The sequence below is a fragment of the Triticum dicoccoides genome, chromosome 7B (genome assembly GCF_002162155.2).
Source record: "Triticum dicoccoides isolate Atlit2015 ecotype Zavitan chromosome 7B, WEW_v2.0, whole genome shotgun sequence".
Classification (NCBI taxonomy): Eukaryota; Viridiplantae; Streptophyta; class Magnoliopsida; order Poales; family Poaceae; genus Triticum; species Triticum dicoccoides.
Window position 1 is genome coordinate 91753817 of NC_041393.1, and position 19810 is coordinate 91773626.

Genomic DNA, 19810 nt, shown 5'->3' on the forward strand with positions numbered 1-19810 from the left:
CTCCACGTTCAAAGGTCGCAATAGCCGGCCACATGATGCATGTAAAAAGTTCTTGGGAGTCCGTGCTACAGCAAGCTGTCCTCCCCCAACTCGTCAATCTCTTCCAGTAGTGCTAGTACTCCATGGCGCGATCCATCGACAAGCAGGCGGGAAAGTTATTGTATACTCGGTTTGTGTTGAGTGGCATGCCAAGCGACCGTGTGGGGTCGAGCCGTGGAGGAGGGTGAGACACGAACGTGACAGACGTGATTTAAACGTTTGTTTTGCTCGATGGCGCGATCCAACGAAACGAAACGTTGGTTTCTCTCCGTTTTTATTTTTTCTCTGGAAAAACGGAAACTTTCCACTCCATTTTCATTCCTACTCCAAGGTTACCCCGTTACAACATTCCATCAAATACAAAGGAAAACTAACACGCATGCTGATGCATCTCAATGATTCACATATCATAGCCAATATTTACTTCACTACGACTTAAACCCTAAACCCTAAACAAGATTTAATTTCTTGGCTAGGTAGAACCTGTCGAAGGAAAGACGGCTGGCACCCTCGGATCATACGATGCTTTTGTGTAGTTCCACTAATATCCCTGATGGCAAAGATATTGAAGAAGTGTTATTAGAATAATAGTACTGGCACTAGTTCATGAGACATAATTAAACTCATCACAAGTACGTAGAAGCTAGTAGAAGTAGAGAAAGATCGAGATGGAGATGGGGCTACGTGGGGAGCTGCGGCAGTGGAGCAAGACGGCTCCAAAAGGAAGATGTACTACCTGGGACGTCGGGCTGTAGCTAGAAGGGAGGTTGGGACGCGGCATCGGCCCATACCGTGGTGACACCCAATTGGGACGCACCGACTGTGGGTTTTCTCCCTTGCCAATGTCGACCGTGTCTACGCAGAGCATTGTTCCCTTCACCCAGCTGCGGGATCAGGCCGGATATGTGACCAGCGGTGTGGCCACCGTCGTTCTATGCTTGTGAAGAGAGCAACCCAAGCAAGCAAGCTTGTATATTAGGCTCCTGCTAGTGTATATATAGTGGTTTTCTTTTTCTCTCCATATCAAACATTTTATGTTGCATACGTGTCATTGAAGATTGAAATGATGGTTGCTTCTTCCGACTAACTTACTATGTGATTTGACTGCTCCTTAGTGGCCCCTACACGTACTCCCCCTACGTGTAGGCAACAGTCACACATACACATGGACGCAAAAACACGTGTGACGCCCTTAATGCATGCATGTCCGACCACACGAAGGAGCACACACGGTCACACTCAAGTGCTCGACCTACACGTGCATGCACACACATACTTTGCCAGGGTGAGCTAGTGACCGTATAAACACCGGAAAATGTATATATTGAGTGCAATGAGCATATTATGAAGTCCACTGACCGTATTTTTACAAATAAACAGTGACAGACCGTGTATTTATCTTGTTTGAAATTAAGCCATATTAATCGGAGAGGAGGCAGTATGGACTAGCATTACTTTGTTGTGTCCTGTCAACTTGCCGAACGAGGAGAAGCTTGCAAGATGGGAGAAGCTTGTGCGTGGTGGCTCGCAGGACAAGGAGAAACTTTTGACTAATGCAAGCTCTCCCTCGCTCAGGAGGTGGACGTGCAACAGTTAATTCGGTGTCAGATTGCCAGAAGCATACACTATACTAGTACTATTATTGTTTGACTTCTCGAAGAGGCGAGCAGCCAAGTGCAAAGTTTACTAGTACTAGTACTACTACTATAGTCTATAGCCAACCAGATAGGGGAGCGTCTGAACTCTTATTATATTTTTAAAATGTGATAAAGCAACCTTCAACACATTTGGTTCTCCTCGAGGGTTCTCGCATGTGATAATGGAAGTTGATTGCATGGAACACTCGCCACAACTCTCGCTTAATTCTGGCTCATATCCTGTTACAAATAGGAGCGCTTGGTAATATTTCCTATTTTTTTGTTATTCAGCATGTAAACAGGTCAGCAAACCTTGCGGTGCATCTTTGTGCGAACCGTGCTTGCTACACTTTGAATGTGGCCGAGAGCTGGCTTGATGAAACACCTCGCTTCCTAGTTCTTTTTTTGCCGGGTATCTCGCTTCCTAGTGACCAGTGTCTTGGCTGATCATCCTAAGAATGCTTATATATGAATAAAGCCCTCTCAATTACCCGCAAAAAAGATTAAGCCATATTAACCGGTAAGGAAGGAGTATGGACTAGCACTACTTTTTGGTGTGTCCCGTCAACTCGCAGAACTAGGAAAAGCTTGCAGGGCAAGGTGAAGCTTTCTTACGCCTTTTGACTACCTACCCTCGCCTAGGCGGTGGACATGCATCAGTCCATTTGGTGTCATATTGTCAGAGGCATACACTGTAGTACCCAACATGTGGAGTACCATTATTGCTCGACTTCACGAAGAGGCGAAGAGCCAAGCGCAAGGTTTAGTAGTATGACTAGTACTACTACTAACCGCATGGTGGAGCGTCTATACTATTTTTTTTAATCTCTGATAAAGTACACGTTTATTCCGGAGAAGGGCAGAAAACGGCAGCCCAACCTGTAATGATGATATCGATCAACCAAGCTCGAATATATCTTTGCCTCCGTGCGAGCCCGTCTGTGTGTTCTCGCTCCTCGTCTCTCTCAAGGAACGACGGGTTGGCCATTTTGCCGTCAATTGAGATCGGTTTGCCCACACTTCGTTCCCACATGTCAGTGATATGCCAAGAGGAGGTGCGTTGACCGACTGGCCATATGCGCACTTGGTTTTGCACCTTCATACTACTCCTCCCTCCATCACAGTTTACAGGGCGCGCTTCATTATGATGCATTTCTCTCAATGCATTTCCACCACCAGAGAGACTTTAGACGCGTTCGCTTTAATGCTCAATTAATGAGGGCGTGGTAACCGCAATCATGTCCACAATTTTCTCTCGATGTACTACTACGGAGTGGAGTAAGTGCATGCATGTGTGTACCCGGGGTGGAAGCACTGCATGCATATGTATACGCATTATTTCCTCTAGTAATAGACGTCGTGCTATAACTACCATGCTACTTTTCAGGCCGATCGCTAGTCGCCTTGGTCCCAGAGATTTTTTATTTTTTTGAAGCGCGCTCTATAAACAGTGATGGATGGAGTAGTATGAGCGGATTCAAAGAAGAGCATATTTATGGTTGCTTCTTCCGAGCAACTTACAATGGGAAAGGTGGGGCTTATGATTTGACTGCTCATTACTCACAATTAATGCGGCGCAACGACCGGTCTGAGTCTCCCATGCGGTTGTGCACTACCCCCTCGGTTCTTAAATATACTCCAGAGTATTTGCCTTTCTTGAGATTTCAGTGAGTGACTACTCAAATATTTGTCTTTTTAGAGATTCAAATGGACTACTACATACATATATATATAGACATATTTTAGAGTGTAGATTCACTCATTTTGCTCTATATGTAGTCACTTGTTGAAATCTCTAGAAAGACAAATATTTAGGAACGGAGGGAGTACACATATGAAGCAAAATGAGTGAATTTACACACTCAAAAATATGCCTATTTGAAATTTCTAAAAAGACAAATATTTAGGAACGAAGAAGCTTAATTTTATGCATGACACATGGACCCGGATGCTGAAGAGGCTTCTGGCAATGCTATCAAGCTTCCAGCATTTGTTTACATAATTGATGTACTATACAAATAATTTTCCAGTGACATGAAATTGTACAATGGTGTGAGCTTTCAGCTTTTGTTTCGTGTGTCTTGCCATCGATGCTCTTTCAGAAACAATAAAAAACTAACTTCCTTGCTAATGCATCTCAATTATTAGCAGATCAGAGCTAATATTTACATCACAACTGAAGAAAAAGTTGTGAGAAGGTGTTAAATTAAAATTGATCCATGCTTTCATTGGCAGCAACGTCCCCCCAGCTTTGTCTAAATCAACAAGGCATGTTGGGAAAAAAGTAGCTATCTTGAGCATGCAACATTCCGATCATTTTGTGCAGTTCCACTAAAATAGAGCTGAGTGTCCCTGTTTCAAAGATATTAAGTGTGATTACGATAATAGAGGACTACTGATGAAATAATAAACACACAAAAAGAAGCCAGTCATATTTGCAGTCTCTCTTAAGACTAACTAGTTGGAGAAGATTAGGCTCGGAGTTGGATGGGGAGGATAGAGATAAACCAATCTCCCTTTGTGCAGTCGCACTGAAATGTAGAGATGTTGCCCGTGTGACATTTTAGAACAACTGCACAAAACACTCTTAAGAAAAAAGTGATTTGTGAAGTTCACCAAAAGGTCACAATAGCAACGAGGTGAAATGGATAGCCCTGTTTGCAAAAAAGAGGTAGAAAGGAAACAATTACTGGCCAATAACAATTGATGACACATGCGGCGACAAAAAAAAAAGCATATTCCTTGTCCTAAGGGAAGATAACAACTCGGTTGTGTTTTTCTAAAACGGTGTGAGGACGAGATTGCAATATGGAAAGTACGCCAGATAAGCTATGTTTTGGGCAAAGAACTATGGAAGATCCACATGCAGCGATGTGGGAAGAAGAGCAGTGGAGCAAGGCCGGAGGGGATACCTAGAGGTCGTCGAGATGTAACTAGGTGAGCGGCGGCGGGCGGAATCTGCCCATAGTGTGCCAGCGAGCAGGTGGCGCAGGCCCTACCGCGTCGGAGCTTGGTTAGAGAGAACGACGTGTACCAAAGATCGGTACGTGCTGCCTCGGCGCCGTCGAACGGAGAAATGATGCACTTCCTCCCTTTTGGCTGACGGGATGCGGCCGGATCAGTGACCAACAGTGAGAGAGAGAGAGAGGCCACCGCAGCCTTGTGTGAGATACTCTGAAGAGACACAAACCAGGCAGGCAGGCTCCATTGTATATAGTGGAGCGGACTACCTTTTTCTCCATTAAAATCGTTTTATATTCTGTGTACGTGCCATTGAGCGATATACCGTTGTTTAAAAATAACGCAGCAAGTCGAACTTTGTTTCGTGCACGCGTGGTACATGACCTCCATAGGTAAACAACCACTACACGCGTTCAAATTAGCACGTGGATTACCATTTCGTATAGAAATGAGTTCCACCGTGTACCCGCGCGGGTGTGGCTGGGCACGATGCGTGAGTACGTGCACGGTGCACCTATTCTATTCTTGTATACATACACCACCTACGTGGGCTTGTGTGAGAGAGGTACAAACATAGAGAGATATAGTGTGTGGGTTCGTGAGAGTTTTTGGGGGGGGGGTCAATCGAAAAATGTAACATATGCAATGTGTGTGAAATATAGTCCCGCATATATCATATATATAGAGGGGGTGATCCACGAGAAGAGAGTGGAGGTATCATCAGCTTGAGGTGTCCATGGAATCGAAGAGAGGGATGATGTGTGTGTGTGTGCGCGTGCAATCGATTAAGAGTTCCATCGAATTTGTGTGTGCCCACGTTAAAGATGTAGTAAAATCACTCACAACACTCAATCTTTTCTTATGATACTGATACGATGCAAATGGTGACACCCCCGGATAATGTGTATCTGCATTTGTGTCTGTCTTCCCTTAGATGTGAGGAATCGAATCTCTATTGAAATCTGGAATCACAAGGTATCCTTTCTTTAAAAACACATGAACGGGCGCCCTGAATGAATAAGAAATCGCTGCTATAACAGAGAGTTGCCCCAGATCATACAATATGGTTCTCTACTTTCGGCTGGCTGGCTGGCTGGCCTACTGGAACATGAGAGGGAACATGTGCAGTTTGTCTTTGTGGCATGGATACCTACCTACAGCGCTCAACTATCAGTGTTTGGTGGTGGGGGTGGGGGTTGGGGGGAGTTGTAATTAACTATAGAGGTACAATCTGTGGAGGAGGAGAGAGGCCTCCTCATGTATTAAGGGAGATCGATCTACCTCATGTATTAAGGGAGATCGATTAGCATCCATGCATAAGTGTAGGAGAGGAATAAGGTTAGGAGAGATACAGAGCTACAGTGTTGGAGGGATGGTAGTGGAGTTGCTTCTAACAAATGGTGGGGTAGGCTTGCTAGACAAATGGAGGGCACGCCTGCAATATCAATAAAAGAGGGGATGGATGCCTGTCTGTGCACGTGCTTGTGAGAGACGGGTCAGGAGGCATGCACGAATGATGAGGGGGGACGATATGGTTGTGGTAAGCAGACGTAACTACATAGGAAGATCAATCGTCCTTTGTCAGAGAAAGGAGATACATAACTTGTGAGGTACATCTATCGATGGGGGGGGATAGTGAAAGTCGACCTAGGTATATGTTGGGAGATCGATCGGTATACATGCATGTGTGTGTTAGAAGCAAATGAGGCACAGGGAGAAGGATAGAGAGAGAGAGGGACTCATCTAGGAGGTGGTGCAAGAGGCATACTATATCAAGGGGGAAGGAGTGTGCGAGTACGAGATCGATGAAAAGAGTTGTGGGAGTGAGGCATGGACGGTGATAAGAGAATATGGGAAGCTTGTGTTTGTGCTAGGCACACCTGGCTGGAGAGGCATATCGATCGATGTGTGCCGTAAAGAAGGAGCTGGGGGGCCTACACACACCATGTGTGAACGACCTAAAGTGAAAAGACGAATTTGCGTGATGGAGCTAGAGAATGATGAGGGAGGGTGAGAGGGATGCGGGCGTGTGCATGCACGAGATAAGTTAGCGCTAGCTAGAAAGATAAGAGGATTGTGTGGGTGTAAAAGAGGAATAGAGATCATACTTCATTATAAAAAGTGATTTCAGATATTTGAAGAATTTATCATAGTGTTTTAAACCGACGCATGTGTGAATATATATAACGTGATACACATGGTGTGGTTATGAACATGTTATACTACATATAATATATGTTATCTCTACTTTTATAAAAAACGGAGTTGTTGATGATGGTGTGCCTGCCATCCTGCAATATAGGTCGTCCGATTTATATCTGACGGATAGGAAGGATACTATGGCAATTTTGAAAAAAGATACCCACACCCCTCTCCATATTTGCAAATTAGGCCTCCCCTTGATCATCTTGATGTTCTGTGGAACACATGGGCATCTTGCTAGTACTACGTATAATACACAGAACATTGATTATAATTTGGGCTATTGTGTGGCTTTTGCAGCTCAGGTCTAAATACATGTCATAATGTAGGGGGCGGGGCACTATACTTTGTGTGATAAACACGGTGTACGTATGGAACATGGTTTAGATTATGAATATATAGTTATTTCATCAAATGTACTATTATTTGGAATCAACATCAAGTGTATTCAAAAAATAGAATTCGAGTTCATGTAGTACACATAGTTCATATCTATCTCTATAGTAATCATGTGGTGTGTTATTAAGGAAATACACGAATGATGGTTGAAGGTGGCAACAATCGTGATGGTAGATTCTTATTGAAATAGAGAAACGAATTCAAATTCAGTTCGAATTGCAGCGGTAGTATAGACATTTGGAATGCACTAAAATGTTGGTATGAGTAGGTTACATGCATTATACAGCAAGCGAAAAAATTTAATTGGACATAACATGGATTCATACTCCCTTCTTCCATCGATATAGGGCGTAATGAGTTTTTTAAGACCGCCTTTGACTATTGACAAGATTAATAGTACATGACATGCACAATGTGAAAATTATATCATTGAAAGAACCTTTCACAGACGAATTTAACGGTGTGCTTTGTGTAAGTTGCATGTCATCTATTATTGCTCTAGTATTTGGTCAAAGTTAGCATCGGAAAATGCATTAGGCCCTATATAGATGGAAGGAGGGAGTAGCTTTGAATAGCATTTGTATAGTAAAACGGGGCAAGACTCTCTCTTTGTCTGGTGTGAATAGTTTTATTTTTGTTTGTTTTCTTTTTGGTTGGGGGAAGTGTGAATTGATTTGGTACGTACAAGTACAATATTACTACACGTTACGCTTGTCCCTAAAATTCAACCCGCATCTTGTTATATCCCGAAAATTCAGATATCATGCTCCCAAAACTGGCGCCTTCACAACATGTGCCTTGCTATCCCGAAATTACAAGGCACGTGAAAACTCCCTCCAGCTGCCAAATCCCGACACGCGAAATCACCCTTCTAACCCTGAGACGAAAGGGCCGCTAGTTCAAATCGGTGGGGGGTACTTTTGTAACACACCCTACATTTTGGACAAGCGCGTCCCTAAGTCATGGTTCACCCCCTCCCATCTCCCCCTTTTTGCCATTTGAAATCTCAGGCCGCCATAACCTCTTCGCTCCAGCCGCAAAACTCCACCCTCCTCCGTTCGCCACCTCACCGCTCCTTAGCCGGAGCGTCTTCCGCGACGACGTCGTTCGCCGCAACAGCTCGACGTCCCTCGTCCACCTCCCCGGATGAGGATCCGTCATCCCGCCGGTTCAGCCGCCCCATCATCCACCTCCAAGGAGCTGCTCTGACAATCGCCTCATCTATCGCGGATGCTCCATGCCCACAGCGCCGCCTTAACCTACTTCACCGGAACCACAGCATCCTCATTGACTCCTCAAACAAAGCTGAGACCTACTCGGCACCACCAAAGAGGTTGTACACTCATCGCATCGCACCTTCTCCTTAACTCGACCTCCCGGCGCCAACGATGCTCCATCCCGCACCCCCATGGAGCGGCTACCTTGAAGCCGGCTCCATGGGCGACATCTCCACGGCGGCTCTCCCCCAGTGCGAGGCCCCTTTGGCGGCGGCGTCCATGCCATCCTAGAGGGCTGGCTGGGGCGGCGGCGGACCAGCGGTGGGGAGTTTTTTCGGGGCGGCGAGGCAGCACTGGGGCCAGCGGTTCGGCCAGTGGTAGCTGGCAGCTCAGGGGGGTGCAGGTTGAAGATCAACTGTAGGCCCTCCCTAAACTACTTGTCAAGTGCCTCTCTGCTACCATTGCGTTCAGTTTTGACAGTAACATTCAGATTCCATAGTAAATTTCAGTTTCGATAGTTAAGTTTGGAGTCAACAGTTTTTACCTCATCTGTTGTAATCAGGTGGTTTTTGGTGATGTAAATTGTACATCTATTTTACATCATCTATTGGAGATGCTATTAGAATGCCACTTGAGATTGATGATGTCTGTCTTGTGCTGCTTCAGCCTTGATGTCTTACGGCTCACCGGGGCTACTCAAATGACAAAACGATCCATCACAATAGAGCAGTGTCGTGGACGCCGTCTACAGATTCCTCAGATCTTCCTCCACACCTCCGACAGCCACCTCTGCCTCAACTGCTTCAGCGACCAACTCAATGATGCTGAGGTGGACATGGCTACAGTTAAGAGGTTGTACACTTGTTTCATCACTTATTACTATACATTCATATCAATCCATTAAGCCTATTTTGGTTCAACGAAAAAACATAGCAATAGAGAATTTTCCAATGGCACTCTACTTTTAAATTATTCACACATTTTATTGAAAGGAATGAAGCAAAACATCCACCTGGACCTACTTTTCAAAATCCGATGCATGAAAACAAGACCAAGTGCATTAGTGGCAGAATAACATTCTAACTGTACACGCTTTCATATGGTTTCACTTTATTTTGGCCATGTTTCTTTGCATTCCTCTGCTCTTCCAGTTCCTATAAACCAAACACCCAAGTCAACAGAAATTATGTGTTTACAAATGCTCTATTTACCATGTGCATACCTATCCTATTCTGGTGTTTTTCCTATCCATGCATTTTAAGAATTATGCAAGTCAAATGAGCCCTTACAGAATTACTTCAGTTGCAGGTAGGTGTCGAAGGGAACTTTGTGTGGTTTGTCCTGCTCCTGCCGCGATGTCGTCCACCTTACCTAAGCTGCTCCATCGACAGAAGCATCCACCAAACCAGACATCACGACTCATGACCGTCTTTCGCCGCCTCAGATCTCCTTCCCTGCTGCCGGCACCCACCGCAACGACATCACCATCATCGACTCAACAAATGAACCTGAGGAGTACACGGGTCCACAAGAGAGGTCGCACTCTTTTGTTTCTTCTTATGTTATGCATTGCTTAAAACTACCTGCTACTTTATCGTCCTGTTCACCTCTTGGACTCCAAGTCAGGTCCAAATTAATGTTCAAACTTGAGTTCTAAATTAGTTGTGGGGCACATCGAGGAAGCAATGAATAGTATTTCTGTCTAATATCTGGTTCACCTAGGGTATGCCTATGTTGTTCATCTTGGGTAGGAAACAAATAGTAAAGCAATCATCATCTGTCTTTTTATTAAATTAAAGAAATCATCAGCCTGCTATCTTTATTGTTGGATCCATCCACTGGTTATTACCATCACTCTAAATTTCTGCATGTTCTCCTTACATAATCTCACCATATTTTTTTCGTATGCATGTCAGATATTGTACACAGTCATGCTGAACATGTAGAGAAAAAGAGAAGAGTTTTGTGGGGCAGTACAATGTCATGCAGACATTGCTCCATGGTGGGTTCAATGGCAAACCCTCACCACCCCTCTCCAAATTGTAATCCAGAGGAAGATATCTGTTCTGAGGCGGATTCAGACGCCGCTGACCACTCCTATTTACCCCCCAAGGTGTTTGCTCTACCTTGGCATGATGATGTTAGTCATATCATGCATATGTTGCCTTCCAGTGCCTACTTTTGACATCATATATGTCATCTGCTTAGTTTAGACATGTTCTGTAATGCCACCTGTTTAGTTTCTATATCATATTTGGGAGTTATGCAGTCTCATGTCTTTTAGCCAGCCATAATATATGTGAAATGTGCAATGCCATCCTGTTTAACCAGGCATCATATATTTGAATGACATCTTGCCCATCTCTTCATTACATTTCCATTTGTTGACAATGTTTGTACATTAAACTACTCTTCCTGTGAATCAACCATTTGGGTGGGAGATGGAAAAATCTGGAGTGAAAACAAGGCCAACAGAGCAGACAGTGCTACCTGTCGAAGCAGATCTCTTGTTGGGTCCCGATAGCTCCTCAGAGATGGATTCAGAGACAGATAACCAGTCCTATTCCCCCACCGAGGTGTATGCTCAAACTTGGCATGGTTATACTGCTCATATCATGCATATGGTGTCTTGCATTGCATAGTTTAGACATCATATACACAATTTTCAACACCATATTCTTATTTCAGACATCATATCAAATACCCTCTATTTAGCATATAAATCACATATGTGAATTAAATGATGTGATCTTGATTACTTAGATAACATATAGGCGAATTATGTGATGCGATCCTGTTTAGTTATTCATCATATCTTTGAATTATGTTATAATATGCTATCCAGTTTAGATAGACATCATATATGTGAAATTATGTCATGCTATCTGTTTTATTTAAACAATATACATGTCAACTATTTCATGCCCTCTTTTTTCCACACTATCTATTGCATCTGTCTCTCATACAATGTATGTACATGCAACTATGTTTCCTGTTTATCAGCCATTTGAATTGGAGCAGGTGATGCCAGTATCTAGAGGACTAAAAACACGGTCTTCAAATAAAACAGTGCTACCTCTTGGTGGAGATAGCACCCCAGTTGTACATGCACAAGAACCAGCCCTACCACACATACCCCAAACCCTCGCGGGTTGTACCCCTACTGTGATGGACAGCGAACCAGCTTCACCCAATCTAACCACAACCCCAGTAGATAGTAACCCAGTTCCTGTTGACACAACACCATCTCCACCACAGAGCTCCCAAACAAGAGCAGTTAGTAAGGCAGCTCCAGTGCCCAAAGGGCCAGTACTACCACGGCGAACCCCAACTCCACCAGTTAGTACGCCTATTCCTATGGAGGAAGCACAACCAACTAGTCGTAGTTTAGCATCTATCGCATTTGATGTTGGTAAATCGTATGTGCATATCTTCCCATCTTGGAAATATTATACTGAAGATGAAGGAAAATGCCAGTTGCAGGTGTTTGTCCAGGAGTTATGTGTAAGTAATGTTATTCATGGCAATTACTTTGCTTTGTCCCATACATCCTACCTCCATGATGGTTATAATACAACAATTTTTCTCATTCTTCTCTATAGAGAAGGACCGATTTGGAAACTCAGGATGAGGTAACCTGTGCTAATACCTCTGCTATCTTCAAGAATGCTTGGTGGTAGTATCGTAATTACCTGAAGAAAACGTACTTCACCGACAAAGAAACTCATCAAATTAACTTACGTTCTCCTGAGACACATTTACTGGACGATGACTGGGAACGCCTTGTTCTGTACTGGTCCCGAACCAAGATGTGGTAAGGTCTATGAGCTCATTTTCTATTTTTAAGTACTATATTCTTGCGTCTTACTGTACTCTGTTCATGTAGAACAAGTGCCTAAACCTGAAGAACAACTGTTCTAATTTAACATTCCATTGCTATCATAGTTCAAAAAAGCGCTACTCATTAATTGTGCATTTTGCCACCGCCTTGCACTTTACTGACCAAAGCGCATGCTTATGCGTAGTTATGCACAGATTAAGCATAGTTATGCGCAATGCGATTTGCGAACGCCTAGAGCCTGTCTTGAAGACATTGAGACAACCCCAAAGTCCTGTCTTGGTTTAGTGTTTGAGTTACTGGCTAGTACCGCTTGCACAAGCTATTCAAACTCACTATCTGAATCAGTTCGGTTTCTTGAGTCTCAACTACAAGCTGAAAGACATCGATCAGCTATGCTGCGACAAGAAGTGGAAGGACTGCGGAAGTCCGTGGAGCATTCAGATGCATACTTTCTGGTGCAACAGCAAGCGTTGTAGGATTTTAGCGCCAAACAAGACAAAGCTAATAAGCTTGCTAAGCTTATTGCCAGCATGGTGGATACCCAGGATAACGTTTCTTGAGCTCTTCTGAAGTTGTTTCAGTTATGCTCTTGTTTTGCTGCCACATTTATTTGCATTGGTGGCCAATTTTGACGGCTAGTGTAAGTAATATACTGCTTTGTTCCCTATATTTGCACTGGTGGTGGACTTTGATGCCCAGTGGATGTAATATGTGTAATAGCAGTAATAGGCTAGCGTTAATTGCTTGCTTATTTATTTCCTTATTGCCTTGTTTATTTGTTTGCTTGTAGTCACTTCAGTTCTTTTTCTGTGTTTTTCTAGTGGTCACAATAGCCTATTTTTGGTAACTAGGACAAAATAATCATGGCAACACATGGACTGTTGTAACCATGAGTCTCTGATACGTCTCCAATGTATCTATAACTTTTGATTGTTCCATGCTATTATATTACCCCTTTTGGATGTTTATGGGCTTTATTTTACACATTTATATCATTTTTGGGACTAACCTACTAATCGGAGGCCCAACCCGTATTGCTGTTTTTTTACCTATTTCAGTATTTCGAAGAAAAGGATTATCAAACGGAGGCCAAATGGAATGAAACCTTCGTGAGCGTGATTTTTGGAACGAACATGATCCAGAGGACTTGGAGTGCAAGTCAAGAAGCAGCCGAGGCTCCCACGAGATAGGAGGGCCCCCTGTAGGGTGTGCCCCCTGTCTTGTGGGCCCCTCGGGCGTCCACCGACATACTTCTTCCTCCTATATAAGCCTACGTACCCAGAAAACATCCAGGGGCAGGACGAAACACAATTTCCACCACCGTAACCTTCTGTATCCACGAGATCCCATCTTGGAGCCTTCGCCGGCACTCTGCCGGAGGGAGAATCGACCACGGAGGGCTTCTACATCAACATCCTTGCCTCTCCGATGAGTTGTGAGTAGTTTACCATAGACCTATGGGTCCATAGTTATTAGCTAGATGGCTTCTTCTCTCTTTTTGGATCTCAATACAATGTTCTCCCCCTCTCTTGTGGAGATCTATTCGATGTAATCTCTTTTTGTGGTGTGTTTGTCGACATCTGATGAATTGTGGGTTTATGATCAGATTTATCTATGAATAATAATTGAATCTTCTCTGAATTCTTTTATGTATGATTGAGTTATCTTTGCAAGTCTCTTCGAATTATCAGTTTGGTTTGGCCTACTAGATTGATCTTTCTTGCCATGGGAGAAGTGCTTAGCTTTGGGTTCCATCTTGCGGTGTTCTTACCCAGTGACAGAAAGGGTTGCAAGACACGTATTGTATTGTTTCCATCGAGGATAACAAGATGGGGTTTATATCATATTGCTTGAGTTTATCCCTCTACATCATGTCATATTGCTTAATGCGTTACTCTATTCTTATGAACTTAATACTCTAGATGCATGCTGGATAGCGGTCGATGTGTGGAGTAATAGTAGTAGATGCAGGCAGGAGTCGGTCTACTTGTTATGGATGTGATGCCTATATACATGATCATGCCTAGATAACATCATAATTATTCGCTTTTCTATCAATTGCTCGACAGTAATTTGTTCACCCACCGTAATACTTATGCTCTTGAGAGAAGCCTCTAGTGAAACCTATGGCCCACGGGTCTATCTCTTATCATATTTGCTTTCAATCTACTTTTATTTGCATCTTTATTTTCTTCATCTGTATTACAAAATACCAAAAATATATTTATCTTATCATACTATCTCTATCAGATCTCACTTTTGCAAGTGGCCGTGAAGGGCTTGACAACCTCTTTATCGCGTTGGTTGCGAGTTCTTAGTTTGCTTGTGTAGGCGCGTGGGACTTGTTGAGGAGCCTCCTACTGGATTGATACCTTGGTTCTCAAAAACTAAGGGAAATACTTATGCTACTATTGGTGCATCACCCTCTCCTCTTCGAGGAAAACCAACGCAAGCTCAAGACGTAGCAAGAAGGATTTCTGGTGCCGTTGCCGGGGAGGTCTTCGCTCAAGTCAAGACATACCAAGTACCAATCACAAACTAATCTCCCTCGCATTTACATTATTTGCCATTTGCCTCTCGTTTTCCTCTCCCCCACTTCACCCTTGCAGTATTATTCGCCCTCTCTTTCCCAATCTCCTCTCTTTTTCGCTCGCCCGTTTTCTGTTTGCTTGTGTGTTGGATTACTTGTTGCCATGGCACAAGATAATACCAAATTGTGTGATTTCTCGAACACCAATAATAATGATTTCCTTAGTACTCCAACTGCTCCTCTTAATGATGTTGAGTCTTGTGAAATCAATGCTGCTTTGCTGAATCTTGTTATGAAAGAACAATTCGCCGGCCTTCCTAGTGAAGATGCCGCCACTCATCTAAACAACTTTCTTGATTTGTGTGATATGCAAAAGAAGAAAGATACGGATAACAATATTCTCAAATTGAAGTTATTTCCATTTTCACTTAGAGATCATGCTAAATTTTGGTTTTCATATTTGCCTAAAAATAGTATTGATTCTTGGAACAAGTGCAAAGATGCTTTTATCTCTAAGTATTTTCCTCACGCTAAGATCATCATCACTCTTAGGAACGATATTATGAATTTTAAGCAACTTGATCATGAGCATGTTGCCCAATCTTGGGAAAGAATGAAATTGATGCTTCACAATTTCCCTACTCATGGTTTGAATTTATGGATGATTATACAAAATTTTTATGCCGGTTTGAAGTTTGCTTCTAGAAATCTCTTAGATTCGGCCGCGGGAGGCACAGTTATGGAAATCACGTTGGGAGATGCTACAAAACTTCTTGATAATATTATGGCTAATTATTCTCAATGGCACACCGAAAGATCTTCTAGTAAAAAAGTGCATGCTATAGAAGAAATCAATGTTTTGAGTGGAAAGATGGATGAACTTATGAAATTGTTTGATACTAAAAACACTCCTTTTGATCCCAATGATATGCCTTTGTCTTCCTTGATTGAGAATAATAATGAATCTAAGGATGTAAATTTTGTTGGTAGGAATAATTTTGGAAACAATGCTTATAGAGGAAACTTTAATGCTAGACTGTTCCCTAGTAATTCCTCTAATAATTATGGAAATTCCTACAATAATTCTTATGGTAATTTCAATAAGTTGCCCTCTGATTTTGAGAATAGTGTGCAAGAATTTATGATTTCTCAAAAGAATTTTAATGCTTTGCTTGAAGAAAAATTGCTCAAAGTTGATGATTTGGATAGGAACGTTGATAGACTTTGCTTGATGTTGATTCTCTTAAAATTAGATCTTCTCCTCCTAAGCATGATATCAATGAGTCTCTCAAAGCAATGAGAATTTCCATTGATGAGTGTAAGGAAAGAACTGCTGGATTGCGTGCTAAAAAAGATATCTTTATAAAAGCGTGTTCTTCTAGTTTCTATGAAAATAATGATGAGGATCTTAAAGTTATTGATGCGTCTCCTATTAGATATATGTTTTGCAATATGAATTTTGATGGGACTGATGATGAATCAACTTTGCCTAGAGGGCGTCCCAAGAATTCGGAGTTTTTAGATCTTGATGCTAATTTTGGTAAAAGTAAGATTGGAGAAGTCACAACTTTAAAAAGCATTGAACCCAGTATCTTGGATTTCAAGGAATTTGATTATGATAATTTTTCTTTATAAGGTTGTATTTCCTTGTTGCAATCCGTTGTTAATTCTCCACATGCTTATAGTCAAAACAAAGCTTTTACCAAACATATTGTTGATGCCTTGATGCAATCTTATGATGAAAAACTTAATTTGGAAGTTTCTATACCTAGAAAACTTAATGATGAGTGGGAACCTACTATAAAAATTAAGATTAAAGATTATTAGTGTTTTGCTTTGTGTGATTTGAGTGCTAGTGTTTCCACGATTCCGAAAACTTTATGTGATATTCTAGGTTTCCATGATCTTGATGATTGCTTGTTAAATTTGAACCTTGCAGATTCCACCATTAAAAAGCCAATGGGAAGGATCAATGATGTTCTTATTGTTGCAAATAGAAATTTGTTGCCCGTTGATTTTATCGTTCTTGATATAGATTGCAATCTTTCTTGCCCTATTATTCTTGGTAGACCATTCCTTAGAACGATTGGCGTGATTATTGATATGAAGGAAGGGAATATTAGATTCCAATTTCCATTAAAGAAAGGTATGGAGCACTTTCCAAGAAAGAAAGTCAAATTACCTTATGAATCCATCATGCGGGCTACTTATGAATCAAGTGCCAAAGATGGCACTACTTAGATCTATCTTCGCTTTTATGCCTAGCTAGGGGCGTTAAACGATAGCGCTAGTTGGGAGGCAACCCAATTTTCTTTGTGTTTTTTGTTTTTGTTCCTGTTTAGTGTTAAATTTTGTTTCTACATTCTGTTTAGATGTGTTTTTAGCTTTTAATTAGTGTTTGTGCCAAGTAGAACCTATAGGATAAACTATGATGATAGTTGATTTGATTCTGCTGAAAAACAGAAACTTTGCGCTCATGAGAAAAAATTCAATAAATCACAGAAACGTGCTTTTGCATTGATTCTTTTTGCTTATGATCAAAAGATAAATGTTTCCAGTACGTCCTATTTTGGTAAAATTTTTAGTGTTCCAGAACTTTGCGTTAGTTACAGATTGCTACAAACTGTTCTGTTTTTGATAGATTCTGTTTTTCGTGTGTTGTTTGCTTATTTTGATGCATCTATGGCTAGTAAAATAGTTTATAAACCATAGAGAAGTTGTAATACAGTAGGTTTAACACCAAAATAAATAAAGAATGAGTTCATTACAGTATCTTATGTAGTGATTTTGTTTTCTTTCACTAACGGGGCTTATAAGATTTCCTGTTGAGTTTTGTGTTGTGAAGTTTTCAAGTTTTGGGTAAAGTTTTTATGGTCTATGGAATAAGGAGTGGCAAGAGCCTAAGCTTGGGGATTCCTAAGGCACCCCAAGATATTCAAGGATAGACAAAAGCCTAATCTTGGGGATGCCCCGGGAAGGCATCGCCTCTTTCGTCTTTGTTCATTGGTTACTTTAATTGGAGCTATATTTTTATTCGCCACATGATATTTGTTTTGCTTGGAGCGTCGTGTATTATATTGGTCTTTTCTTTTTAGTTTACCACAATCATCCTTGCTGTACACACATTGTAGGAGAAGCCTATTTGATTAGAATTTTTAGAATACTCTATGTGCTTCACTTATATCTTTTGAGCTTTATAGTTTTTGCTCTAGTGCTTCACTTATATCTTTTAGAGCACGGTGGTGTCTTAATTTTGGAGAAATTTCTAGTCTCTCATGCTTCACTTATATTATTTTGTGAGTCTTTTAGAACAGCATGGTATTTGCTTGGGTTACAAATTTGGTCCTAGAATGATGAGCATCCAAGTTGGGTATAATAAAAACTATCATAGAAATTGAATTGGATGCTATGATCAATTTGTTGCTTGATAATTGTTTTGAGATATAAAGGTAGTAATGTTAGGGTCATGCTAGTTGATAATTATGAAATTGAGAAATAATTTTGTTGAAGTTGGCAAGTCCCGTAGCATGCACGTATGGTAAAAGTTGTGTGACAAATTTGTTGTACGAGGTGCTCTTTTGATTGTCTTCCTTATGAGTGGTAGTCGGGGACGAGCGATGGAATTTTCTCCTACCAATCTATCCCTCTTGGGGCATGCGTAGTAGTACTTTGGTTCGAGGGCGAAGTAGATTTTTGCAATAAGTATATGAGTTCTTTATGACTAATGTGAGTCCATGGATATACGCACACTCATCCTTCCAGTTTGCCAGCTTTTCTTATTACCGTGCAACTCTCGCCGGTATTGAACCCATTATTTACCTTCCTCAAAACAGCCACCATACCTACTGCCACGCCCAATAAGTGACCCTATCCAAAAGGAACTCGAAGGTCCCACCAAGGATAGACCCGCATATTGAAACGCTTTTGCAAGGTGGATATCATTACATCAACATTACATAATAGATGGGGATACATATAAGAGGCATAGAATGCCACACGAATACAACATCACAATACATAAGATCACCATCCGATTACGGATGAAACACAAAAAAAACTCAAATGACATCCACCCTGCTAGCCCAGGCTGCCAACCTGGAACCTATCCCCTGATCATAGAAGTAGCAGAAGAAGAACTCCAAGACAAGCAAACATCGCTCTCGCGTCAAGATCATCGCATAACCTGCACCTGCAACTGTTGTTGTAGTTGATCCTTGCATGCTATGAACTTGTTCTTGCCTTGGTTTGTTTCATAAACATGTCTTCTTGCTGATGCTATGCTTATCTTGTCATGCAATGACTTGTGGTGAGTGAATCGAGATTGTTAAGTAGTGTACTTGTTGTTACTGTTTTGCTAGGCTGAATCTGTTATTTCGTGATGCTATGTAAACCTGCTGCTACAAATCATTCTATGCATAATCTGGAGATGTTCACTAAGGGTGTTCTGTTCTACATGTTATGCTCTATCCATCCATGCCCCTGGTTGCAATTATAGCCTGCTGTAGCTTGTTGTAATATTGCTCCAAAGTTGCTAAATAATGTTGCTGTCAGTCTGTTAACATTAAGTTCAGTTGTTGCCAGGATTGTTGTTAGTGATCCATGCACCCTATGAACTTGCTATTTCCATGCTTAGCTTTATAAACATGCCTTCTTACTGTTGGTTGCCTTGCCATGCCATTTATTGCTCTTTGGTGAGTGGTACAAGCTCACCAACATGCCTACTTATCGTTGTTCCTCCCATGTATGAATCTGTCATATAACTTGCCATGTTTACATGGGTGCCATCATACCTTCTGATCCCTTTTGGCTCATGGTCAGTAAGGGACTTTTGTTCTATGCAATTAGTAGATTCATGCCATGCCTTTGTTTTCCATGATAAGATCCTGTAACATGTTGTTTGATAGCTCTAAACATAGCAACCTGATGTTATTTCTGCAAAGTCTGAAACTGTTACTATATGCAATCTTGCCATGTGTGTTTGAGC